This window comes from Pyxicephalus adspersus, chromosome 8 (assembly GCF_032062135.1).
Source record: "Pyxicephalus adspersus chromosome 8, UCB_Pads_2.0, whole genome shotgun sequence".
Lineage (NCBI taxonomy): Eukaryota > Metazoa > Chordata > Amphibia > Anura > Pyxicephalidae > Pyxicephalus > Pyxicephalus adspersus.
This window is the reverse complement of record NC_092865.1, coordinates 23,138,278-23,160,654: the sequence shown is the minus strand read 5'-3', so window position 1 is coordinate 23,160,654 and position 22,377 is coordinate 23,138,278. Positions and strand designations below refer to the sequence as shown.

General features: G+C 39.5%; 1 protein-coding gene across 1 annotated transcript in view; it reads left to right on the top strand.

The window, feature by feature from the left end:
* LAMC1 (laminin subunit gamma 1) overlaps positions 1–22,377 on the top strand; it is an 84,696-nt gene that overhangs the window by 1,503 nt on the left and 60,816 nt on the right. The gene's annotated exons all lie outside the window — the stretch shown is intronic.

The following is a 22,377-nucleotide window of genomic DNA, read 5'->3' as shown; positions in this document are numbered from 1 at the left end:
CCCTGTCATAGCCTGAATATTCAGGGGAGGGTGAGAAGTCAGGCCAGTACTTTTTATTTATTGTGTTTGATAGAATGGATAAGAACCCATTCATGGGATTCCCCCTCTCCATATGGTCCTGGTTACCATTGTGTCCGGGACAAGATGGGCAAGCCATCATTTTATAGTGGTAAGTGATAACTGTCCATAAGCCATGACACACTTGCAATGCTGTAGCATGGAACAGAAATGAATCCCTCAACTCCAGGCTGCAGCAACTTTGAATAGTAGCCGGGGGTCACCTCTGACAGGTTACCTTCTGAAAAAAACTTTTTAAGCAAATGTCAGCACCAACCATGTCAGAGGTGACCTCTGCTACTACCCTGTAAATGAGAAAAGTTGCTGAATCGTGGTGTGCAGTGATCCATTCCTTCTTCAGCCAGAATGCAGTGAGCCAGACCAGCACCTGGACACTTTGCAAAGAATGTGATGAGCCACTTAGACATAGCAACTGCATTGCTATACAGGGCAGAGAAGGACCTACGCGGTTTTGTGCCCATGCAGGCCATGGGAACTCCATAGCATTCACTTTATTTTATTCTCCACATTCACACCCAGTTTAAACCTCTTAAAGCTTTTGCATTTTGCTAGTAGAATAAAGTTTAGGATGCATTTCATTTAAGCAGAATCCTTGTTGGTGTAGGTGGGCCTTTGCCATAGGCCTGTATATAAGTGCCGATTATGGCACATACTAACCTTTTCCAAAGCACCCTGCAGTGATGATGGGTCTATGAACCTTTCACCTCTTTATTCCCCAAACCTGCTGTTGTCACTCCTGACCCTTACAGATCTACCACGATCTTCTTCAGGTCCTAGGTAGCCACTGATAATGTAACGCCTGCATGTACATTATCCCCAGCAGGAAGGTCTATTCTTGGCATTGCTGGGAATAGATCCGGGCTCCGCACTGCATGGCACATGCATGATGCATGTCTCCTTTGCCAAAAAGCTTTTTTTTTTTTTTTACATTTAGTTCTGCTTTAAGTCCCCCCCCCCAATCCCCTTCATTTACCATCCTTTACTTTAATGTAGGAATGTTGAGATCCCCACTTGAGGCTGTCTTGGAAATGCCCCCACTTTTGCCTCAGCTATGTGACTGTTCCCTTGTTTATTCTATGAATCAGTTGTTTGACCTTATCTTGTAAAATGCCATTCATGCAATGTCACTGGAACTTTGTTTATTGTGCCTCAGGTGTCACATTCTGGCCGCTTTACTTCCCAGTGACAATCCTTAGCTCTGTAAGCCTAGTAATTGCACTTACTTGCAATTGGGGAAGTTCTAAGCATTTTTTCATAGCCTGTGGCTGTGCAGCACAGAATGGCTGTTATGTGGTTGGTACACAAAACGGCACTGTGCAGTCTGGCTTCGAAAACCTTCTGTTATTGCCATCTTTGTATTTAGCGCTCAAAACTATGTTGCCATCTATGGCCTGCCGTCTGTTTCTCAGCTGATACCTCGCCATCTTGGATTTCACTGGTTGCCCATCCAAGCTTCCCTCTTTCCATTTCTACCAACTTTCTTCTGTACTGGATTTCTAAAAGCAGTGCCCCCTAACGAACAATCATTACTTTATGGGGAGCTAAACCCTCCAATCCTTTACATTTACACATGGGGCCATCTTGGCCTGTGTTTAGCTCTGTAGTAGCCATGGTTGAGAATTGACATGGCCACAGTACTTGGCTGTTCAGATGCTGAATGTAATGGTTTAGGGGAATGGTTTACTTGGTGGGTTTGGGTCTTCTTAAAACAGTGAATGAAAATCTTAGTAGTATCTAAAGTATAACCTTTTTTCCTGTTTTGGGATAGTGCAAGAATAGGTTAGATCCTCCATCCTGTATAGGTTTCCACTGTGGGGATACACGCTGTCAATTAGCTTGATGATCATTGTCATCAGAAGTGATGGGAAATCCAACATTTGATAAGTTACTGGAACTGAGAGGAGATCTTGGGGACAGGTGACAACTAGCATGGGTGGCTTTCCTATCATGGAAAGACTTCCTCTCACTTTACTTCTCTAGGACAGGAATTGAAGGTAAATCTCACTAACAGAATACATAAACTGGAGTTTTAGACATTCCATGCCTTGACGTTAGATATACTTTTTCATATCTGCCGGTAACTTTGGTATACCTCAGTAGCTAGAATCCATTGACTCTCTATCTCTAGCACAAAAGAATTCCTACCATGTCCTCCTGTAATCTTGTCCACTGGATCATTTAGTGGTCATTTTAACTTATTGAAAAGCAAATCTCCCATGATAGATAAGGATGAGAGAAGGATGACATTTTGTGCCCCATTGTCCTACAAAGCCAATTCCTTCTTTTGGTTCTTTGAGTCCATAATGCAGAATGAGTATGCAGATGGCATGTAACTGGTGAATACTTCTTCCAGGTCATTGACACAACATGGAAACTAGAGTTGGAATGACAGTCGGGCAGCTAGAATTTTCAGAAGGCTGTCAGTCATGGCAGTTCCATATTCTTCTCATGGCAGGTTTAATTGTAGTCCTATTCCAAACACTCATCATTTAGGTGACCTGGGCAGCTCCTTAGCTAAATGCAACTTTGATCAGGACTCCCTGCAGGGCCATAGAATTCCAATTAGTGCTTTTTGAAGCCTTAATTGTACCTTTTGCATTTGAAGGCCCTTGAGGATCTCTTTATTTTCCTCCCCTCCCCAAATAATCTGTTGAATGCCGGGTGCGGAAAATAGCACCTCGGGCACAATGAGCGAACATGCCATCTGTCCTGCACTAACCCCACCCGTGAATAAAGGTGAATAAACCGAGCTATGCTAGACTTGGGAAGGTGTGTTTCTATTACAACGCCATACACACTGCACTTTATTACTCCGCTCTTCTGGGAGATATTTATAGTCGGGAAGTCTGCTCTAATTTTGTGCAAGCTATTTTTGAGCACTGGGACTTTCGAGTTCTTTTTTTTTTTTTTTTCCCTCTTGGTAAACTATGTGGACCTATACTTGTTTAGATTAATTCATTCTAATGTTAGTCATAGTGTAGTTAAAAATGCACACAGTCTAACTGGGAATAACTGAAGGGTTGTGGTATTGGCTAATTACTATAAAGTAACAGTTGTGTTTAGGCTGTTTAGACCGCACTTGTTTAGTTGTTTCCCCCTAAAATAAGCACATATTATGTCTCCGTCAATGTCCGTCTTGTTTCTACCTTTCCTGTTGGACCGTTTTATGGGATTCGTAAACTCTGAGTGACCTCCTTATTAAAGTTGGTACAAATGACGTATTGATTCATGTCCCTGGCAAATACTTGTACATTGTAACGTGGGAAGAGTTTGTTGAAGACAACCCTACCCTAAATTTGGAAAATTTCAATTAGCCATATAGGTACTTCTACGAGAATGGCTGTTTGTAGTACATAATTTATTTTTGCGTTCTTTCTAATGTCTTGTTTGGTTGTATCTTTCTAGATAAATTTTTTTTAAATTGTTGGCACCTAGCATTTCTTCATGGCACACTGATGGAGGGATCTTCTAACAGTTCGATTGTTCCAATGTTTAATGCTCATAGCCAGCTTTTTTTGTGGATAGTGATAAACTGTGTAAATTCTAAGTTTTTCTATAAATGGTAAATTTTAGATTTTCCTTAAAGTGGACCTATCCCAGTCTTAACAGTTCAAATGCTGCACCCATGTTGCCATTTTTTTTTTGCCTGTCACTTTTTTCCCAGTTTGTGGGGTAATATAAACCTTGCTTGGATTCCTACATCATATACCCTTTGCAATTTATTACAAACCACTGTCCTATCTTTTTCTGTATATATGCAAGTGTCTGGGGTCATGTCATATAGGCAAATCAGTGTTCTCCCCAGCCTCTTTTAGCTTGGCGCACCACCTGGCACCCTTCAGTAACCGCTCGGCTGTTTTTGGGTGGTTACTGAAAAGTTGGGTTACAATACAGCGGCCACCACTCGCATACAGCTTCTTCCCACCCAGCTTTAATTTATTTCTGGGTAGAATACTGCAAATCTTGTGGCTGTGAGACCTGTCTGCTGTGTTACTGCACATTAGTTGCTGTCCATATGCTGGGGTGTAAGTCTTTGTATGATGGATTACCAAAAGAGGAATGGCACCACAATGGTGATCATGTGTTACCCATATGTTATCAGTTCATGTGAATTGAACATAAATATATGCATCTATTTATGTAAACTGAAAACAAATAATTCTTTAAAAAAAAGTTTGCCAAAATCATCTAATTCTTGAAATACTCTTCTCTTCATTTATGAAAACCTGTCATAGGAGAAATGTGAAGGCAACCATTGCTGACCCCTACTTTTAGAATGGCTAGTTAGCTGTCTCATTTTTGCCCACCAGCCTCAATTCCTCGAGCCACTGACCCAGAACAAGCAGTGGGGAACATCTTACATTTCTTTTAGTAGTGGTATGTTGAATGTGAGGATTTTAAATCTAGTAAGAGAAGGTAATGAACAGGCATTTAGCATTTTCACAAGGACAGCACATATGTTTGTGATGATAGGGTTACTTTACTGGCCCTTGCACATCTTTGTGTTTTACAACATGTTAATACATGTGCATAGATTCTTAAATAGTGCTAGCTGACGTTTATCAGGTTTTGCCTGAAAAAAGAACATTTTGTGATATATTAATATGGATTTGCACATAACACTTCTGCACATGAAAATGTCATTGTGCATTATAAATGTGTATTATTATTATCATTATTAATAATAAATAGGATTTGTATAGTGCCAACATATTACGCAGCGCTGTACATTAAATAGGGATTGCAAATGACAGACAGATACAGACAGTGATACAAGAGAGAGAACCCTGCTCCAAGGCGGTTACAATCTAGTAGGTGGGGGAATTTACACACAATAGAAGGGGGGATATGTAGTGGTGGGAAGTAGTGAGGGTTTCGTAGACAGATGAAGATGGGTAGGCAAGTTTGAAAAGATGGGTTTTGAGTGCTCTTTCAAATGAGCAGAAAGTAGGAGGAAGCCGAAAAGGATGAGGAAGACCATTCCAGAGAGTCAGGGCAGCTCTAGAGAAGTCTTGGAGTAGTGCGTATGATGAGGTTATGAGTGAGGAAGTCATTAGTAGGTAATTAGAGGAGCGGAGAGAGCAGCTGGGGGAGTATTTTTCTATCAGGTGATAAAGGCAAGCTGGACAACAACTGTGGAGGGATTTGAAGGCAAAGCACAGGAGCTGGAATTTGATTCTAAGGTGAAATGGTAGCCAGTGAAGAGAACTATAAAGAGATGCAGCGGAAGAGGAGCCGTGGGAAGGATGGATGAAGTCTGTATGGTAATGAATAGAAAAACATTTACAGTCACACATGGAAAGGTATACATCCATCCTAAGGCTTGGCTTAATGCTGAACCCCAGTCCATACCTTCATTCTTCCACAGCCGTTTCTTCTTCTGTATAGAAAATGCTTACTGATTTTGCTGTGAGCTTCTTACTGTATGCTTTAGAAGCTGCAGCAAATCAAATTTTTCCTCCCAAGAGCCAACTTTCTGTTTGCATCAGAGCCATGGGCCCCATGGTAATACCCTGGTGTATGTGACCTTCCCTCTCATGGCCCTCTTTAACAATCCCATCCGCTCTGTGTCTGGCTTTGTGAGTCATTGTCTGTGGGAAGAATTGCTGGGGGGTTTACTTGTTCCTCATATGGTGGAAATATATTTTTTAAAAGCCAAACTACAAAAAGATATGTTGTTAATAACAGATTCTAGGGATTAAAAACAGATTTTCTTCTAGTCGTTTAGCTCCCATGAAAGGATTTACCATCTCATACTTCTGAAGGTGACATCTTCGGCTCATTAGGAAAGTGAATCTTTACATTTCATAGAACAATCCTACAATCTAATAAATCCTAAAAGTCTAAAATCATTTTTAAAAATGCCAGCTTGCCCCTAAAAGTCATCAAACAACTACATTTCATGATTGTCACCTCCATTTTTGTTCCCGCAAATTAGTTATCTTTCGTAATATTTTAGTGTTGGGTTGGTTGTTCAATGATATTTGCAAAGATTGGTATTTTATTAGCGGACTTTACCATTGTGTTTAAAGAAACTGTTACCAAACTTTTCATGTCAGCAAACATATTCCAAAGAGATAATGTGCTTTTAATTATTTTTTTTAACATTATTCACTTGTAAAAGTTTCCCTTGTGTAGACCTCCAAAACCTTGAGCCTGCTAATGAGTGTGCACATCATGTATGCGATGTCAGCATCCCCAATTGTCGTTATAGTATTTGCCATCTCTCCCCCATTGCTTCTACATAACTGAATAGAGGGAAGGCTTGAGGAGCTGGGCCAGCATAGAAGGTACCCAGACACTTCCAGAAGTGGAGAGGGCTATGGCCATGCATGGTGGGAAGGGGGCTGTGCTAAGGTATTGAATCTTCTGAAGTAGCCAAATTTCCCAGGACGTTCAAAAGCACATTACAATTGGGCAAACAAATGTATGAACATTAACAAAGCTGCAAATTTTCTGTGCTTTTACCTTTTGAAATTATTAATGGGGTCTTTTTAAAATGTTCCAGAAATACAAACTTAATTTATAAAAGACATCTACATGGTACAAAATAGAACAGATGATGGCTTAAACATAGGGGAAACAATTGTGTGCATGGAATTGTAGTAGAGAAGTTGTAGCAGTATCAGTGTTACTTGAAGGTGCTGCAAACACGTGACGATCAGAAACTGGACCTACACCCAGGCTTGCTGCAGTGGGCCCAGGATCAGCAAACTGCGGCACAAATATTCAACAGCAACCGCACCTCTGCAGCAGCATGCACAAAGTTAAAAAATTGGTTTCCACCGGCTCACATTCACTTGGGCCACAGTTGAGCCCACAGCAGATCGCTGTGCCTCACCAGGAGTCTGAAAAAGCCCTTTAGATAAATCTGAGATCAGTTTGTGCTTTTTGTTTTATTTCCTATTCAAGTCCATGTGAATCAGTTATTTAACACATCTCAAACACAATGCCCATGTACATTAAACCCAATACAATATTGCTTATAGATTAACACAATTTAGCTAGTATTGAACACTGGCACTGTGACCTCTCATGTAATATATATATCTTTATATAATCTATTCTTTATTGATGGGGTAACTACATTTAGGCTCTGTCCATACCTATGGCAGTGACAGAGTCATTATGAATAAGCTCCTATTGAGCATCAACAGACCAAGTGCTTGCATGGACGGGGTTGTGGATCCCAACCAAAGCATACTAATGTGAATACCATAGTCTGCCCAAGGCTAGCATTGGTTGTTATTTGAAGACCCGTGAATCTTCATCTGCTCTATTCTGGGATCTTGTATTTAGCCTCCAAGTGAGATTTGTTCTCTGCACTGTAAGGATGTAAGCAAAACCGTTATTTTATCTGGACCAATTTCGCAATTTCTGACATTGCCTCGCGCTCATTGATAAGTTTGTTAGTATACTGGGTCCTACTGTGTACAACCATTTGGTAAAACAATCGACAACAGTGTTAGTGTCATTCGTGTGTGTTAATTGGTTGCCTCCTGGCTCATGTCATGACTTCCTTAACCGATTTACTATCAGAAAGTTTGCTGATTTGCTGGGGAAATTCTTCCAGGATCCATATAGCCTTAAAAAACATTGTCCCAAAGAGGCAGCCAACCACATTGTAGCTACTCCTAAGGTACAACTTCATAAATTAGACTGATTTTTTCCAGAATTCTCCCACAGAGGTCAATGCTGTTGATTCTATTTTACTTGTTTTTCTTTTTGAGTTTTTTTTGCCTAAAATAGGTATAAAACGCTTGGGAAAAATGCTTCTTAAATATCGTCTTGTTTATTGCATAGACTGAGTCATTAATCCTTTTTGTTGGTTAGATCTCGTTATGCAACATGCCAATACATCATCCCAAATAGTTGAGTTGAGTGACACATACTTGTTTTTGGCTGGTTTACCATATGAATGCTGCTTTCCACACATTCTGAGCTGCTCGCTTGTATGACATGAGGATTGAAGACACAGAATCCACAGTTTTCCCAGAGAAGTATAGCAGTAACGATGATAAAATTACATACACCTCCGCCTACACCTTCTGGAATTTTGGGTAAATAAAGAGAATTGTGTTACAGAAAACAAGGCAGCATTATGAAGTCAGTCTGGTTATGAATGGTTTCAAAGGATGTTGAAATCCCATAAACATTGCGTTCCACTGACATTTAAATGTACAGGGCATATAAAAAAAATGCGTTAAAGTGGATAATTCTTGAAGGCGTTAATGCCTGCATTTGCCCATTGCACATCTCATATCTTCTCCTGAGCACCCCAGGAACCCTTAGCATAGGGTATTTCCAAAAACAGAATGAGGATTCGGATTTTCATCTTTTGATTTAATTCATGGGGACTGTGATGAGGTTTAAATTGCACACCAATGCACTGCAATGAAGCTGAATTTTAGTTTATTACAACATGGAGACATGAACTATATGTATGTTGTGGTGAACTGCATTTAAAAAAAAAAGTACTGGTCCATTATATCCCCCCTATTTTGTGACCAGCCGTTGCTGACAGTCTTCAGATTTCTATTTGGACCATCAAATGTCCTAAAATATTGATTATGCCTTTCCGATCTGTTTTCACCTATAGATCAGAATTCCAGGCAAGGTATTGATAGTTCAAACACCTGATGCAATTTTTGTGTACTGCCAATAGATATGTGCCAATCTGTCTCCTACAATTGATCAATTGTACAATCATCCAAATTGTACGACGTTACAAACTTCCTTATGTACTAGCCTCAACAAGTTAACTTTGAAGTCCAGCTACTGATCTACAAACGTTCCTTCTGCAGGAAACCCAACTCTTCATCATTGTCCACTTAGGAACCCAATAAAAAAGCAGGTCTATATACAGACATTCAAGACACTAGAGGATCTGGTTAATCATGCCTAGCACTATTCAGTAGTAGTAGTACGTTAGCTTGACATGTTTTGCACCATAGTGCTGAGAAGTAAGGACAGCTTTAACCATATAACTAAGCACTGTGGTGCTAAATGCATTGTGATCATCTGTTACTACAGCTGGTTTGTGATATGGGTGCTTGATAAAATTCTTACATTTAAAAAAAAGTTTTAAAAAGTCCAATGTCACAAGATTTATCAAAACTTGGGGAAGTACAATCCACCATAGATAGTAGAAAAGGAGCCGTAAGGTCAGGGCGTTACTCGTCTCTAATGCTCCTTGAATGAAGAGATCGGACAGTGTTATTGGTAATAAGCCAGGCAACGCAATTCATCTTCATAGAAATGTAAAAGTGTTGATTTTTTTTCCCATTTAAGCTTCCTGCCCAGTCAGCTCATTTTAATGAGGAAGCTATTAGCGACCTTTTAAAGGGACAACATATTTTCTAGGTTGAGTGTATACAAATGGGTCTGACCTCTTGATGTGCGTATGTCTGAGATTAGGCCATTTCCTTTGACTTTAAAAATAGAAAGGATTCTTGCAAATCGTTTTCATGAAGTTTCTTGTGGCTAAGGAATGCTTTTTTTCTAAAAGGTTACATAGCATGTAACATCTGTCTAATATTATAGTATAAAAGTAGCATCAAATAGTCTGTTTTTGAAACCATACCCCCATGAATATATATACACACACTTACTGTTCTTACATCTTGAAGATAGCAGGGGGGGGGGTTCCTTAGAGTAGTTTTTATTTGGTATGTCTTACAGTGTCCCAATGACAGGGTGCCAAACATTTATCATTGCCCCCCCCAGTCATTTGTTTGATCTATATTATTGGGTATTCTGTAGTGGTTTATCACCCCATTATTTCACATCCAAAGGACTATGGAAATTGTAGAAAATTGATAACTGCAATAGGTCACCTTTTCACATCCAGTGAAGTACACTTGACAGATCAATTTGAGGATCAATCCCTTTCTCCTCAACACTATTTTTAGTGGAGTCTTCTACCATGTTCTATCCTTTAATACAGCTAAATGAAAAACCCTACAATGGAACCTATTTTTTTTTATACTTCGACCTTGGTCCGATGAGGAAGTCACATGGGCGAAACGCGTTGGAAAAAAAGGCTATTAAAATAGTGTTTCATATGATAATTGTATAGTGCTGAGTTCTACAAGACCCATGAAGTTTAAATGGGCCTGGAACCAGTATTTGATTACAATCTTGTTATGTGAATATGTTAACGTTTATTTGTGAATTACTTGCTATTGCAGCAATATATTTGAGCTTGACCTCTTTGTCTTGATTCTACATGGATAGATAGGGGTTGGTTGCTATTGGATTGTGAGAGGGAATAAGCACCCATCCTCCTTTATATTGAGCCATCTTCAAGCCAACTAACCGCTGGAACTAAAGCTGCTCCCCACCAGATGTCAACCAGTAACAATGCAAAACTAAAACCAACCTGACCGTTCCGTGTATATGAAATAGAAGTACTTCCAGGGAAAAATTAGTTTTGCTTGAAGTAATCCATTACATCTACCCCCTTCAATTTTTCCATGATGCTCCTCAGGAATGAAATGTAGGCGGGGGGGATATAGGTAAAAGCAATTACAGATACCATGAAAAATGAGCTCCGTTCCTTTATGCCCTACATTGTATGAGAAAATCCTAAACTGCTATTTCATGCATATTTGTTACAGAAAAATGGCTAAGGAACATCAAGGTTTATGTTTATTTTAGTTTGACTTGTTCTAGTGGTTTTAATCAAATAAAGTACACATACTTATTGGCTAATTTGATTTTTGCTGCTAACAAGAGCCACCTGCTTGCTCTCTGCAGCCAGACGGCATATCGGTCCAGCAGAACGGCTGAGAGTGCATTGTGGGGCTTTTTTCTTGTATCTGTCGTAGATCAGTCTTGGGAATCCATCCTTGTTTCCTGTTGGTTCTGGGACACTGCTTTAGAGACAGAGGATAGAGGTCAGGGATAAGGGAATTTTCCTTTTTGTCAATTGCATCTACAGCTTTGGGAATACACTTGGATATTCTCTCCAAGTCCGCCCCCGTTGGCTGGGGCGGGGGAAGATTTTCTATACTGTTGGTTAAATTGACTTTTTTTTTTTTCCTACCATTCTGGCTCCAGCAATGCTTTTTTTTTCTTTACCCCCTCTTTGATGAGTTAACATGCAGGCCCATTCCAGGGACCTGGGCAACAGAGCAAACAAAGAGCATGCTGTTGGACACAGTTGGTCAGAAAAGTTCCGAGATACAGTGTCACGTGTGTCCCAATCTTTTTCATGCAGATGAATTTTCCAATTTCCGAGTGTAAGGAGGGGGAAGAGAACAGAGATCTCAGGAGAGTTAAACATCATAACATCTGTATTTTTCCAAGTTTTTTCCTCAGTTTTAGTTATTTTTCCCTGTAGCCTGTGGGCTCAAGTGCACTGCTCCCACGACCCGGTGCTGTGATAGTCTTAACATAGACCCTGCTGGCGCCTGTTCATCCTGACACTTTTTATATATAAGGAGCAGGACTTTTTTTAATGCTTGGCATTCAGGGCACACATAAGCTAGCCTTTGTTTACAGCATAAAGTTCTTCCACAATAGGAGCAAGGTTCACCCTGTGGGGTATGTTTGTGGCGGTACAAAGAAGTTGCAATCTGAATGCCAAGGAGCAGGATACTTGTATCTTGATGTGTAAGTGTTTAGACTTGATTCAGAATTTATTTGCGTGCAGGAATTGCAAACAAGTAACTATTTTAAACCAAAGAACTGCAGAGTATACACTCTGAACTGCACTCCATAAAGGGAAGGAACAGAGAATCTGAATGGCTCGCTTATTAATATCCCAAGAATGAAAAGGCATTGGGCGATGGGTTTCCTATACCAGCCATCAGCTGTCAGATTACATGCGTTGTCAGTATTGGTCCTTTGACCATTTTCAGTAGTCAGGTGTTGCCTAAAAGAATCAACTTGTTGCCGGGCCACTAGAGTTGCCCTACAGGTAACTAAAATGGCATTAAAAGGGTACCTGATCTGTATTCAACCCAAAAATGTTTTTGAGCCAGATGGAAAGATCGTAGCAGGTGGCAGCCTCTGTATTGTGACCTAACTCTGTAACCACCAAAAAACAGCCAGGTGATTATTGAAAGGTGCCGGGTGGTGCGCCCAGCTAAAAGAGGCTGTGAAGAACTTTGCTGATCATGTAGTGCATTAAAAGTAACATTGCACTTACAAACACTGCATGAATTATATAATAAAAAGTTTGTGAATTCAATTTAAATAGAACTAAATAAAACCTTAAATGCATCCGCACTGACATTACGAAGAAATTCTGCGGCTTTTATCCGCAATCAGACACAGCAGAGCCGATGACTTCTTCTACATGCTTGCACATAAAGGACAACAATAAAGGCAGCCACCAGATAGAAAGTGAGGGAGTCACTTTGAGCCTAGCAAAGGTGGTTTAGAATTGGAGTCACAATATATATCATGGTAATTTATTATAATAAGACCCAATATACCCTAGGTGTTGATCGGAGAAATGTATATTTGATGTGGGTGCTGAAAACCCAGCTGCTGGACATCAAGCACCAGGTTCCAGGCTCCTAAAATTAGCACACCATTAAAAAACGGCAAATACTGCAGCTGATAAACAGACCTTCATTCACTGTGTACAGCCAGTTAGAATGGAAGGTAACTGGCATTTTTATGATCAGTGGGATTCTCCCTGCAGATCTGCTGTGAACTTTAATAGTTTCTTATCAAAGATAAACATTATTAATGTTTTAGCATACCTCCTAAATGAAACAGTATTACTAGAGCTGGTAGTACCTAAGACTCTGATAGTACCTAAGATTCTGTCCTGTATATAAAAAATGCAGGTTTCAGATAGCTGCTTACTATCAGCTACAGTAGATTCTTCCAAGCAGACCCACCTCTGCTCACAGGCAATCATTGTAAAGGAATTCCAAAAATCCTCATGGTCACGTCACAGGACCTGGGTTTTTTTTTTTTTTTCCGGAGGTAAGCACTAACATTTGGCATTCCGGTCCTGAGGATTGTCAGGAGTGCTGTGGGAAGTGTTTGACTCAAGATTACCTTAAGAGGAGCCCGGGCCTTTGTGTAAACATGGAAGCTAATCCATAATGCAGTTGTTAGCCAGAGTAATTGCTTTAGTTGTGCTCAGGAAGTGATGCCCTCTTCAGAGATTCAAGCCTTTGGAACCTTCAGTCATTTCAGTTCCTCCCCAGGGGTGCAGATTTTTCTATTATCGGTCTTCATTCCTGGCCATAGATAATCTTACAGCAGGCGCTCTTCCTGCTATCAAATTTCCACCCACACTTCAAAATAAAGTTGGAGACACATTTTCCTTTCCTTGTCTCTTCCCACACTCCCACGTGTGTGTGATCTAAAAGGAGTATAATGTTCGTTAAAATATAAAAAAAACAAATAATCGTTTTTATGAAGTTTAGAGTCTCCTTTCCAAAATAGCTGTACATAGCAACTGCTTTAGGTCATTTGACAGATGTAAAAGACGTTTCGTGATTCCAGCACCACAAGATCGCCTGTGGATGTACTACAGCAATACACTGAGCACTGCAGTTTCACATGTGGCTGTTGGAGAAAAGTCATGTTCTGTTTTGGCAGTGGACAGATTGCATGGAACATAATACATTCCTTAATGGAATGGTTGCAGAACTTGTAAACACTGCTCTATTCACTTTTTTGTGAGTGTATCCAAATTAAAAATTAAATTACATTGCAGTTGGAACAGGAAGCAAGGGGGAACCTCCCCAAAAGAAACCCGGACAACGCTGGGTAAATGTAAAGTCATATATATATATATATATATATATATATCCTAAAGTTAAAATAGCTGTAAATCCCTCATGATTATTTATAGCAATCTGTTCAGGTCCATTACAGTAACCCGGGTAAGTGGGAAGAAATCATAAACAAGTGGCAGCGTCTGTATTGCAGCCCAAATCTTCACTAACCACCAAAAAACAGCCGGGTTGTTGCTAAAAAGGGCCAGGTGCTGCGCCCAGCTAAAAGGGCTAGGGAGAACAGTGCCTGTGCCTGTCTGTTCATCCTTTCGGAATTTGCAGGTATGTGAACTGTACACAAGCTTGACCACATGCCCATCAGAAGGGCAATTTGCAGGCCTAGAGTTTATAGTTGCATCTTAAGATCCTACAAATCTATTTGAAGAGAAGGGTCAGTTCTGTGCACATTGATACAAGGAACTAGGAATTGGGAGTGAGCTCGTAAGGCAGAGTAGCCACTCTTCTAGGGCCTCATGGAGCCCCATTGCAGCTTTTTGAGGGTGAGCCAGATTCACGGCTCCATGGGACCCTGTAAGAGCGTGTAGCCACTCAAAAGACAGAAACAGGAGAGTCTATTATCAAATTCAGAATACAGATTAATAACCAGCTTCAAAAGAAAGGCACGCTGCAAACATTGTATTCATATCTGCTGTAATATGTGTATCTGGATAAAAGGAACATACTCATACAGTACACATACAACATACAGTACACTTCTGCCTTACATTTCCATTCCCCTTAGTTTTGTCTTTTTCAAACCATTCTATAGATACAGCAAATTACCTGTTGATCTGAATATGAACAATAGTAATAAGAATGGCTGAAATGCTTGCCTGTCCCAGTGCTGCTCATATGTTCTTTAGAGATTATTGCATATCTCCTCCACAATGTGTTAAACGCTTGGGTTGTTGTTCCTATGACTGTTACTGGAAGGAATAATATGAAGCAGCATTTTCTCCAGGAAACCGAACAACTTCACCTTTTTTTTTTAAATAATACTTTATCTATTCCGGCAAGACTGTTAACAAAATGAATTACCATTTCAGTATTGATCCACTTTTATTCCCTTACCTATATCGTCCTGTATTTTAGATTTATAAATAAAAAATGCCAATACATCAAATAAAACCCGACTAGAACAAGGCATCTTATGGTTTACAAGACTTGCATAGGGCTTGCTCTATATTCAAAACCATACTCTGCAGTAACGTTCAGCAGAGGACGGATAGATCACATGGTCACAATATTTTATTCAAAAATGTTATTTAATAGTATATTATTTAATAATTACACCCAATACGTGGTTAATAAACCTTAGAAAAAATAAACTTTAATGGTTTTGCTGTTACGATAGTCTAAGAAACATTGATATTTTAGCACAATTTAAAGTTAGGTTAGGCAAAACATAAGTTTTACATTACCATGCAGGAGGCTAGAAAAGAAGCAGTCATGAATGAAGAAGCTCAGTCTTCAAAGCAGTCTGTCTGGTGTGTTTGTGTGTAAAACCTTAAAAATTGTTACAGCGTTACGTATTGTTTTTAACTTGATCCCTTTGAGGATTTTCTATCCCGGGGAGATGGCCTTTTAAGCATAGAAATCAGCTCATGCATTGCAGAAAGGGAGTGATGCAGTTAGCTATAGTATTAAGGGTATTCTAGCTGGCAACGTTTGGGTTTCTAAGGACTGGAGGCATCGTGAGATTAAAAAGGAAATCAAACTTTCTGCCAGTAGACAAATATACTCGGGACCACACAAGGTGGGAGACGATGCCACAGTCCATGGAACAGGTTGGGATGTGCCGCGGTGGAATGAGGCTCCGATTGAGCCACTGCTGGCCATACAGAATTATTTTAATGCAGCTATAAAAAGAATCTGATTCAGTAACATTTAAAAAAATGAATACCTGTTTGCGTTACAAACCACACAGTTATTGCCTTTGGGACATGAAAAAGGAATTTGGTTGATTTATTCACCTTCCAAATATATTCACTTACCTAAAGAAAGAACTAATATTAGTTTTTAGTGTTTACAGCATTGTGGATATCATTGGGGCGCCAGAAATTGCCCAGTGTTTACTTTTGCCATGTATTTTGGTGTGAAATACATTTTTCTGATTGCTGTGAGAAATAAAATTCTCTGAGGAAATCTATAGGTTAAATATGAAGTATTAACACAATTTGTGCAGCAGTTTACCAAATTCTAATAAATCTGTTATTAGGAGTGCATTATTTTTGAGATATATGAAGCAGATATCAGATCATCTGCAGCATTTTTTTATAACCCCGTAGGGCAATGCTTCATTGCCTGCTGCATGTAAGATACTTTCAGAACCTACCACATTCCATACCCCCTGCTAAACACAAACTTAATTCACATGAAAGGATTTGTAAATACCGTGCAGTTTGCCTGCACTTCAAAATGCAGCGAACCACATGGGCTCGCATCTGGTTTGACCCTTGAGATAATCCTTTATGCAAACAGTTTGATAAATGGGACCATTACTTTGCATGGCAAAGCTGATTTATAAACACTGTACAGTGTCAGATTTTGTTTGAAATCCACTGAAACGCCACTGTGGGCACATACCACTGTTTTTCCAATCACCATTAATTAATGTATTGGTGGGCTTTTTATTCCAATATTGTCTTGCAGAGAAGTGTGATGCCAGAATGGACCCTTGATGGGTTTTAGATGTCAGATGGGGATTTTTCAAGGTGTCTTAACTTAAATACCTGCAGAGGCTCACACAGAGCCGTTCACACACCAACTGAAAATACCACAGTTAAATGTTAGGTTGTTCCATTTATTGTAGTATAACCTAGTGGCATGCTGTGTGGGGTTGTATGCTGAAAACAATACACAATGTCAAAACAGTGCCACTTGTTGCTGTTACATATTGATACATATACACAGGATTAAAATTATCCCATTTCATCCTTTGGATCAAAACCACAAAACACCTGCTGATACTAGAAAACAGACCACCCAAGGTCAGCTTGGGTAACTCTGGAAAATTGTCACTGGTACAATTTCACTACACATCAAACCAGAACACAAACATTCCACTTGTTGGCTGTACTGTATGTCAAGGCAAAATAGGGGTAAAAACATTTCAGTACTCAATACACCAACATTTTTTAGTGTTTGACTTTTAAATGTTGGGAGTACAGAAGAAAGCCTACTGATCTGCCAGAACTGCAGTGAGCTTAAGAACTCCTTCCTCATGTCACGGAGGTGAGAAATGTGGGGTATTCTGTAGTCTGGTGGAAGAGGACTGAAGCTTTAAGTGTAGCAGAGGCAGCATTGTCAGATTAGTACATCAGTAAGTTCTAGATTGTAAGCTCTTCGGGGCGGGGTCCTCTCCCCTTCCTGTGTCACTGCCTGAATCTGTCATTTGCAACCCCTATTTAATGTACAGCGCTGTGTAGTATGTAGGCACTATATAAATCCTGTTTAATAATCATATCTAATTTGGTCCTCCCCCAAGGCTGTTACCTGAATCAACAGTCTTTGTCTTTCTAACTAACAGGTTGTATAAGGTGGGACTTTGCTGTCTGCAGGTTCTTTGATACGCAGTGATTCTTTTATAAGACATACTCTGTATGGACTACTTATCCCTCAGCTGTAAAACTTTAGCTTTCTACTAGTTTTAGATCGGTTGCTATAGATTACTGTCAGTTACCCAAATCAACCTATTTTTTGCCAATAATGTCTACGTTGTTACCCAGCAGTGACTTGGAAGTTCCAATGATCTATGCAATGTGCTTTGGTTTGCAGAAGCATGCATATGAGCTTTTTTCTTGTGTGGTCACCGGGTTCACCGACTCCCACTGTGCACAGCTTGCAAGCTTTGACTCCCCGGTGATCCCCTTTTAAGAGCACCACAGGTAGATATCAGTACAGAGCATGTCCTATGAACAACTCATGAAAAACACATTGTTTGCAGACGTCTAATGTTCTTTTCTTATGTCCAGCTGGTCTGAAGCCTCAATATTTATTTTGGCCACTTTTAGCAGGGAAGGAAGTAAGCTAGCTAGGGCCCAAGTCCAATATTTAGTGTCGTATTAAGTTAACCAAACCACCTCCTGTGTACGGCAGGGTAGGGGGATTTTAGTGTGTGGGGTATCTACTTCCTTTTTGCATTTAGCATCTAAGCTGGGAAGTGCTAAAGTCTTGGAGGTATAGGCGTCCCTCAGAGCTCCTGACTTGGAATTCGTCTGCCCCCTGAGGGGGTCTCCGTCAGGCATGCTGACAAAGAACTGTTTTTACATCCATGCATGTCTGGGCTAGAACAGGTTACAGCTCACATTTTAATGTATTAAAGGGACATCCTCTTCTCACTCAACTGTTAAATATCCCCTTCATTCTTTAGTCCTTTGTCTTTCTTTAATTGAGTTTTTTTGTCTTCCCCTCCACCGCCTTACTTTTTCTCTTTAATCTGCAGCCCCCACTCTTTGTCCCTGCTCCACATAGCCTTCCCCCTATTGGAAGCCTTTACATTGAGTCCCGGGATTATTTTAAGGCGCTGCCAGAGTTAGACATTTTATGGCATGCTGTTAGACATTTTATGGCATCTATTTGCAGAAAGGCTGAAGTAAAGTGTTTGGAGGAGGGGGTCTCATCGTAGCGCCTGTGACCAGCCTGACGCCAGTGGCACACACTTTTCTTGTGCTTACCTGCATGCTTGCCTTTCATGTGAAGTAAACTTGACCCTCTTCTCTACACAATGCAGTATTATATAGTAAAACTGAACATTTGCTTCTCTAAAATCTTTGAATGCCTGTTTTTGTCATGGTTTTATATTCATGGCACAGCACACACATCTATTTTAAATATGAATAATTGGCATCTCTGTGTATCTTTTCATTGACACCCCCCCAATGAGTTTTATTTTTAAAGTAAATTTGTAATTTATTGTCTCATTTTAAAATAAATATGGATATGAAAATCCATATACCATACTTTGCCTACTCTGACCATATAGGCCTCTATACCTCTAGGTAGTTACATTGAGAGGGAAAGGGCTGTTTTTTGCAAAAAAATAATAAAAAATAGTTTTAAGTGATACATATACCTAATTTGCTAGGGAGTGACTTTTGCAGAAAATTGGTAACTCCATCTGCATTAATTTTCTGGATTCTACTCCTTCCACTAACATAATATGGCTATTTCAAGCTGAAACAAGTTGCTGTCAGAGCTGTATTTTACAGGGTGTTTAAAGCAAAAGATTGAACTATATTTTTACTTAACCCAGTAGTCGTCCTCATAAATCCAATGGGCTGGGTGGCAGCGTTCTTTCATTTAGTTTTCGTTGTTAGGTAATTTAGAGGGTTTTTTATATTTATGTGTTTCTACTGTTGCCATTTGCTTAGGGTCTAGGGTCTTGAAATTCTAAAGTTCTATAATTAACAAAGGTCTAGTTTTTAATGAATAGGGTCAGATCACTGTCACTGCATTTGGCAGCACTGACCAGAAAACTTTGCAACACCAATTCAGAAGAATTAGAAAGCGGCATTTAGTGAATGGATTACTCTGCTGCCAAGTTTCCTAGGCCTCCAAGCAATTTTTTTTAGAAGTCATTCTCTTTATTTATCTATTGCTGACTTTCAGGAGTTGATTCTACTGGAAGACTTGAAATATTATGGGGTTTTCATGAAGGGTTTTTGTTCTAGACTTCTTGTGCTGTTTTAAATATTCTACTCATGTGTTCTTCAGAAGTCCCATAATAGCCGCAGGCAGGTAATGCCCACAATGGCGATAGAACAGATGTAACAAAATGGATGGTATTTGTTCTCTAAAATCTGTGTCATGAGGGGTTGTTTTCCAGAAAACTTACAGAAAGTTCTTTTTATCTTGACTACACAGCTTGCTATAGAAGTTCTGCCATTGTAGTAAATTTAAAATTTTAGTAACAGTATTTCATTAATGTGTCTTCTGATAATGCTAGACCCTGGAATTATATACTTACCCACAAATGTTAAGGCTGGCCTCAAATTTGTATGATGAGCTAAAGTTTAGGCGGCCCATTAATTTTCAGTCATTCATTTCACACCCCCTAGAAAGTCAGAACTTTTTTGAAGAGGACAACTACAAGGTGCAGTTCAGGTGTTGTGTTGTTATATGTTCTATAAAAATATGTTCTATGTGTTTTACAGCAGTGTGATAGTGTAAACCATCAGGATATAGAAATACCAACTATATACCTGTAAAAGAATTCTGTCCTTTAACACAGTTCTTGATTTCTAAAGTAACCCATAACAAATGTTACACATATGAGCTTTTAGATCTTTCAATCTTCATAAAAGGTCATCAGAGGTTGGTTTACTAGTTTCTGATTGTGGTTTATGAGAACCCTTCCATAAACAAATAAATACATCCAGTCTTTCTAAATACTAAGGCTAGGTACATATGTGCAATGGATCTCATCCGATAATCGTCTCAGGACTGAAATCAGACAAGAATCTTGCTCGTTGTTCATCGTTCGAACGACCTTCCTGGCGGATCCATGGACGACGAACCGTCACAATGGAAGCGAAAAGGGAGAGAGCGCAGTGTGGTGCCGTTCCATCGTTCTCCCCCCTCCTCTTACCATAGAGCAGAACGGTACCGTATGTACAGCGCTCGTTCATGCATCCCTCAGTCGTTTGTCATTGGAAATGATTGTGAAAGATCTATTCTAATGACAATTATTGTACGTGTGTACATGTACGTGTGTAGCCAATGGTGTTCAGGTCTTTGATTCATATTGTCCTGGCTGTTTACCTATGGACACTACCACCTGGAATCTGTGTCACCTTCCCACATTTGTACCTGCTGAGATTGTTTGTCTAGAACTCCTCTTTGAAGTTGAACAAGGTTTAAAGTCCAGAGGAGCCTTGTTAATGTTACAGGGCACTTTCATTTCTTTCTGTTTGCTATTTCATGCTTCTCCCTAATTGACTTCCAGGTGTTCAAGTGTAAGGACCATCTCTTCACCATTATGGCACCCTTCTCTGCCTCCACTTCTAGTCAGGAAGTGACATCTCTGCCCTTTTCTAGTTAGCTTATCTCTTTCTGCTGGGGGTCACTCATTAAAAAGTCCTTTGATGCTAAATCCCTACTCACCAATTGCATGGCCAGAGGAAAGCCCTGCTGAATAAGACTTCCTAGGGAGTGCCTTATGAGCTTTGAATCTGTACCCTGCAGCTTCACTAAGCTGATCAAATTGATTTCCATTGTGCTATAATTAATTATTCTAGCATGTTTGGATTCATATTATCAATTTTTATTAAATATAGATTGAAAATCTATTATGCAAATGACTGTAGTTTACCCCATATAATCTATAAATTAAAATGTATTCTTTTTTTTTTTTTTGTAATTTTAATTTTTTTTTTTTAATTTCTAAAGTAACCATTATTATTCAACAGGATTTATATAGCGTCAACATATTACAGAGTGCTGTGCATTAAATAGGGGTAGCAAATGACAGATACAGAAAGTGACACAGGAGGAAGAGAGGACCCTGCCCTGAAGAGCTTACAATTAAAAAATGTTACATGTGTTATGTTTGGGATCTTTAGATTTCTTAAAAGAATGAAATCCATTAAAAAATTAATCCATACATTTGACAATCCACAGTTTCCTAAAATCTGTGCTCCTCTTCTTGTTATCCCGTTTGCACTTTGGGTAAATGATGGGCCATATCTTAATATTAATATTACTATTATTATTCTTATTAATAATAAACAGGATTTATATAGCGCCAACATATTACGCAGCGCTGTTCATTAAATAGGGGGCACATTGTTTTAAAGAGCCAGTAGTCACTAGCCAGAGCATTATTACGAGAAGAATAAGTAGTATAATGACCTGATCCCAAAATTTTCTGCATGATCCATAGATTAGATAGATTTTTTATTAATTAAGTACTCGATTCATTGTTAGCACTCATATTCCTTAAATATTTTGCTAGAATAATAGAAAAAAAAGCACGCACCTCTATGTGGCTTTCCTGTTTGTTTCTTTTGGAACACTTACCCTTTAATACCAACACAGAATAGTGAGGATCTCACCTGTGGATATATGATGCATTTTTACACCTAGAACTGACAAAACTTGACCTTGTTCCCTACATAATCCGAAGTAACGGAAACCTACCGGAAACACTGCATGGCTCACTGGTTTCTTTGTATACCAAGCAGGTATATCTAGATGGCATGGCATCCATGTCGGAAGCTAGTCCTTTGCCTGAACATGTGTGCTCTTTGCTGCAGATAACTAACAGAGAAAACTGTCAGTGGGGGAGGAAATCTTTGTGGTTAATCAGTGCAATCGGCTGTGGGTGGGGGAGATATTTAAGCCCATCAGTCTGTTCTGATGTTCTCTTCAAAGATTTGTTGGGCACAATACATCTTTTGTCTCATCTGTTGATGGTGTAAATGAGTTCCCTGTGTCTTTCTGTGACAAGCTTGCACCCATTAAATTGTCATTGTTTGTATTCTGCAGTCAGGACCCTTTTAGTCCACATTTTTGTTGAAAGTTTGAAGATGTTTTAGAACTTTAGATAAGT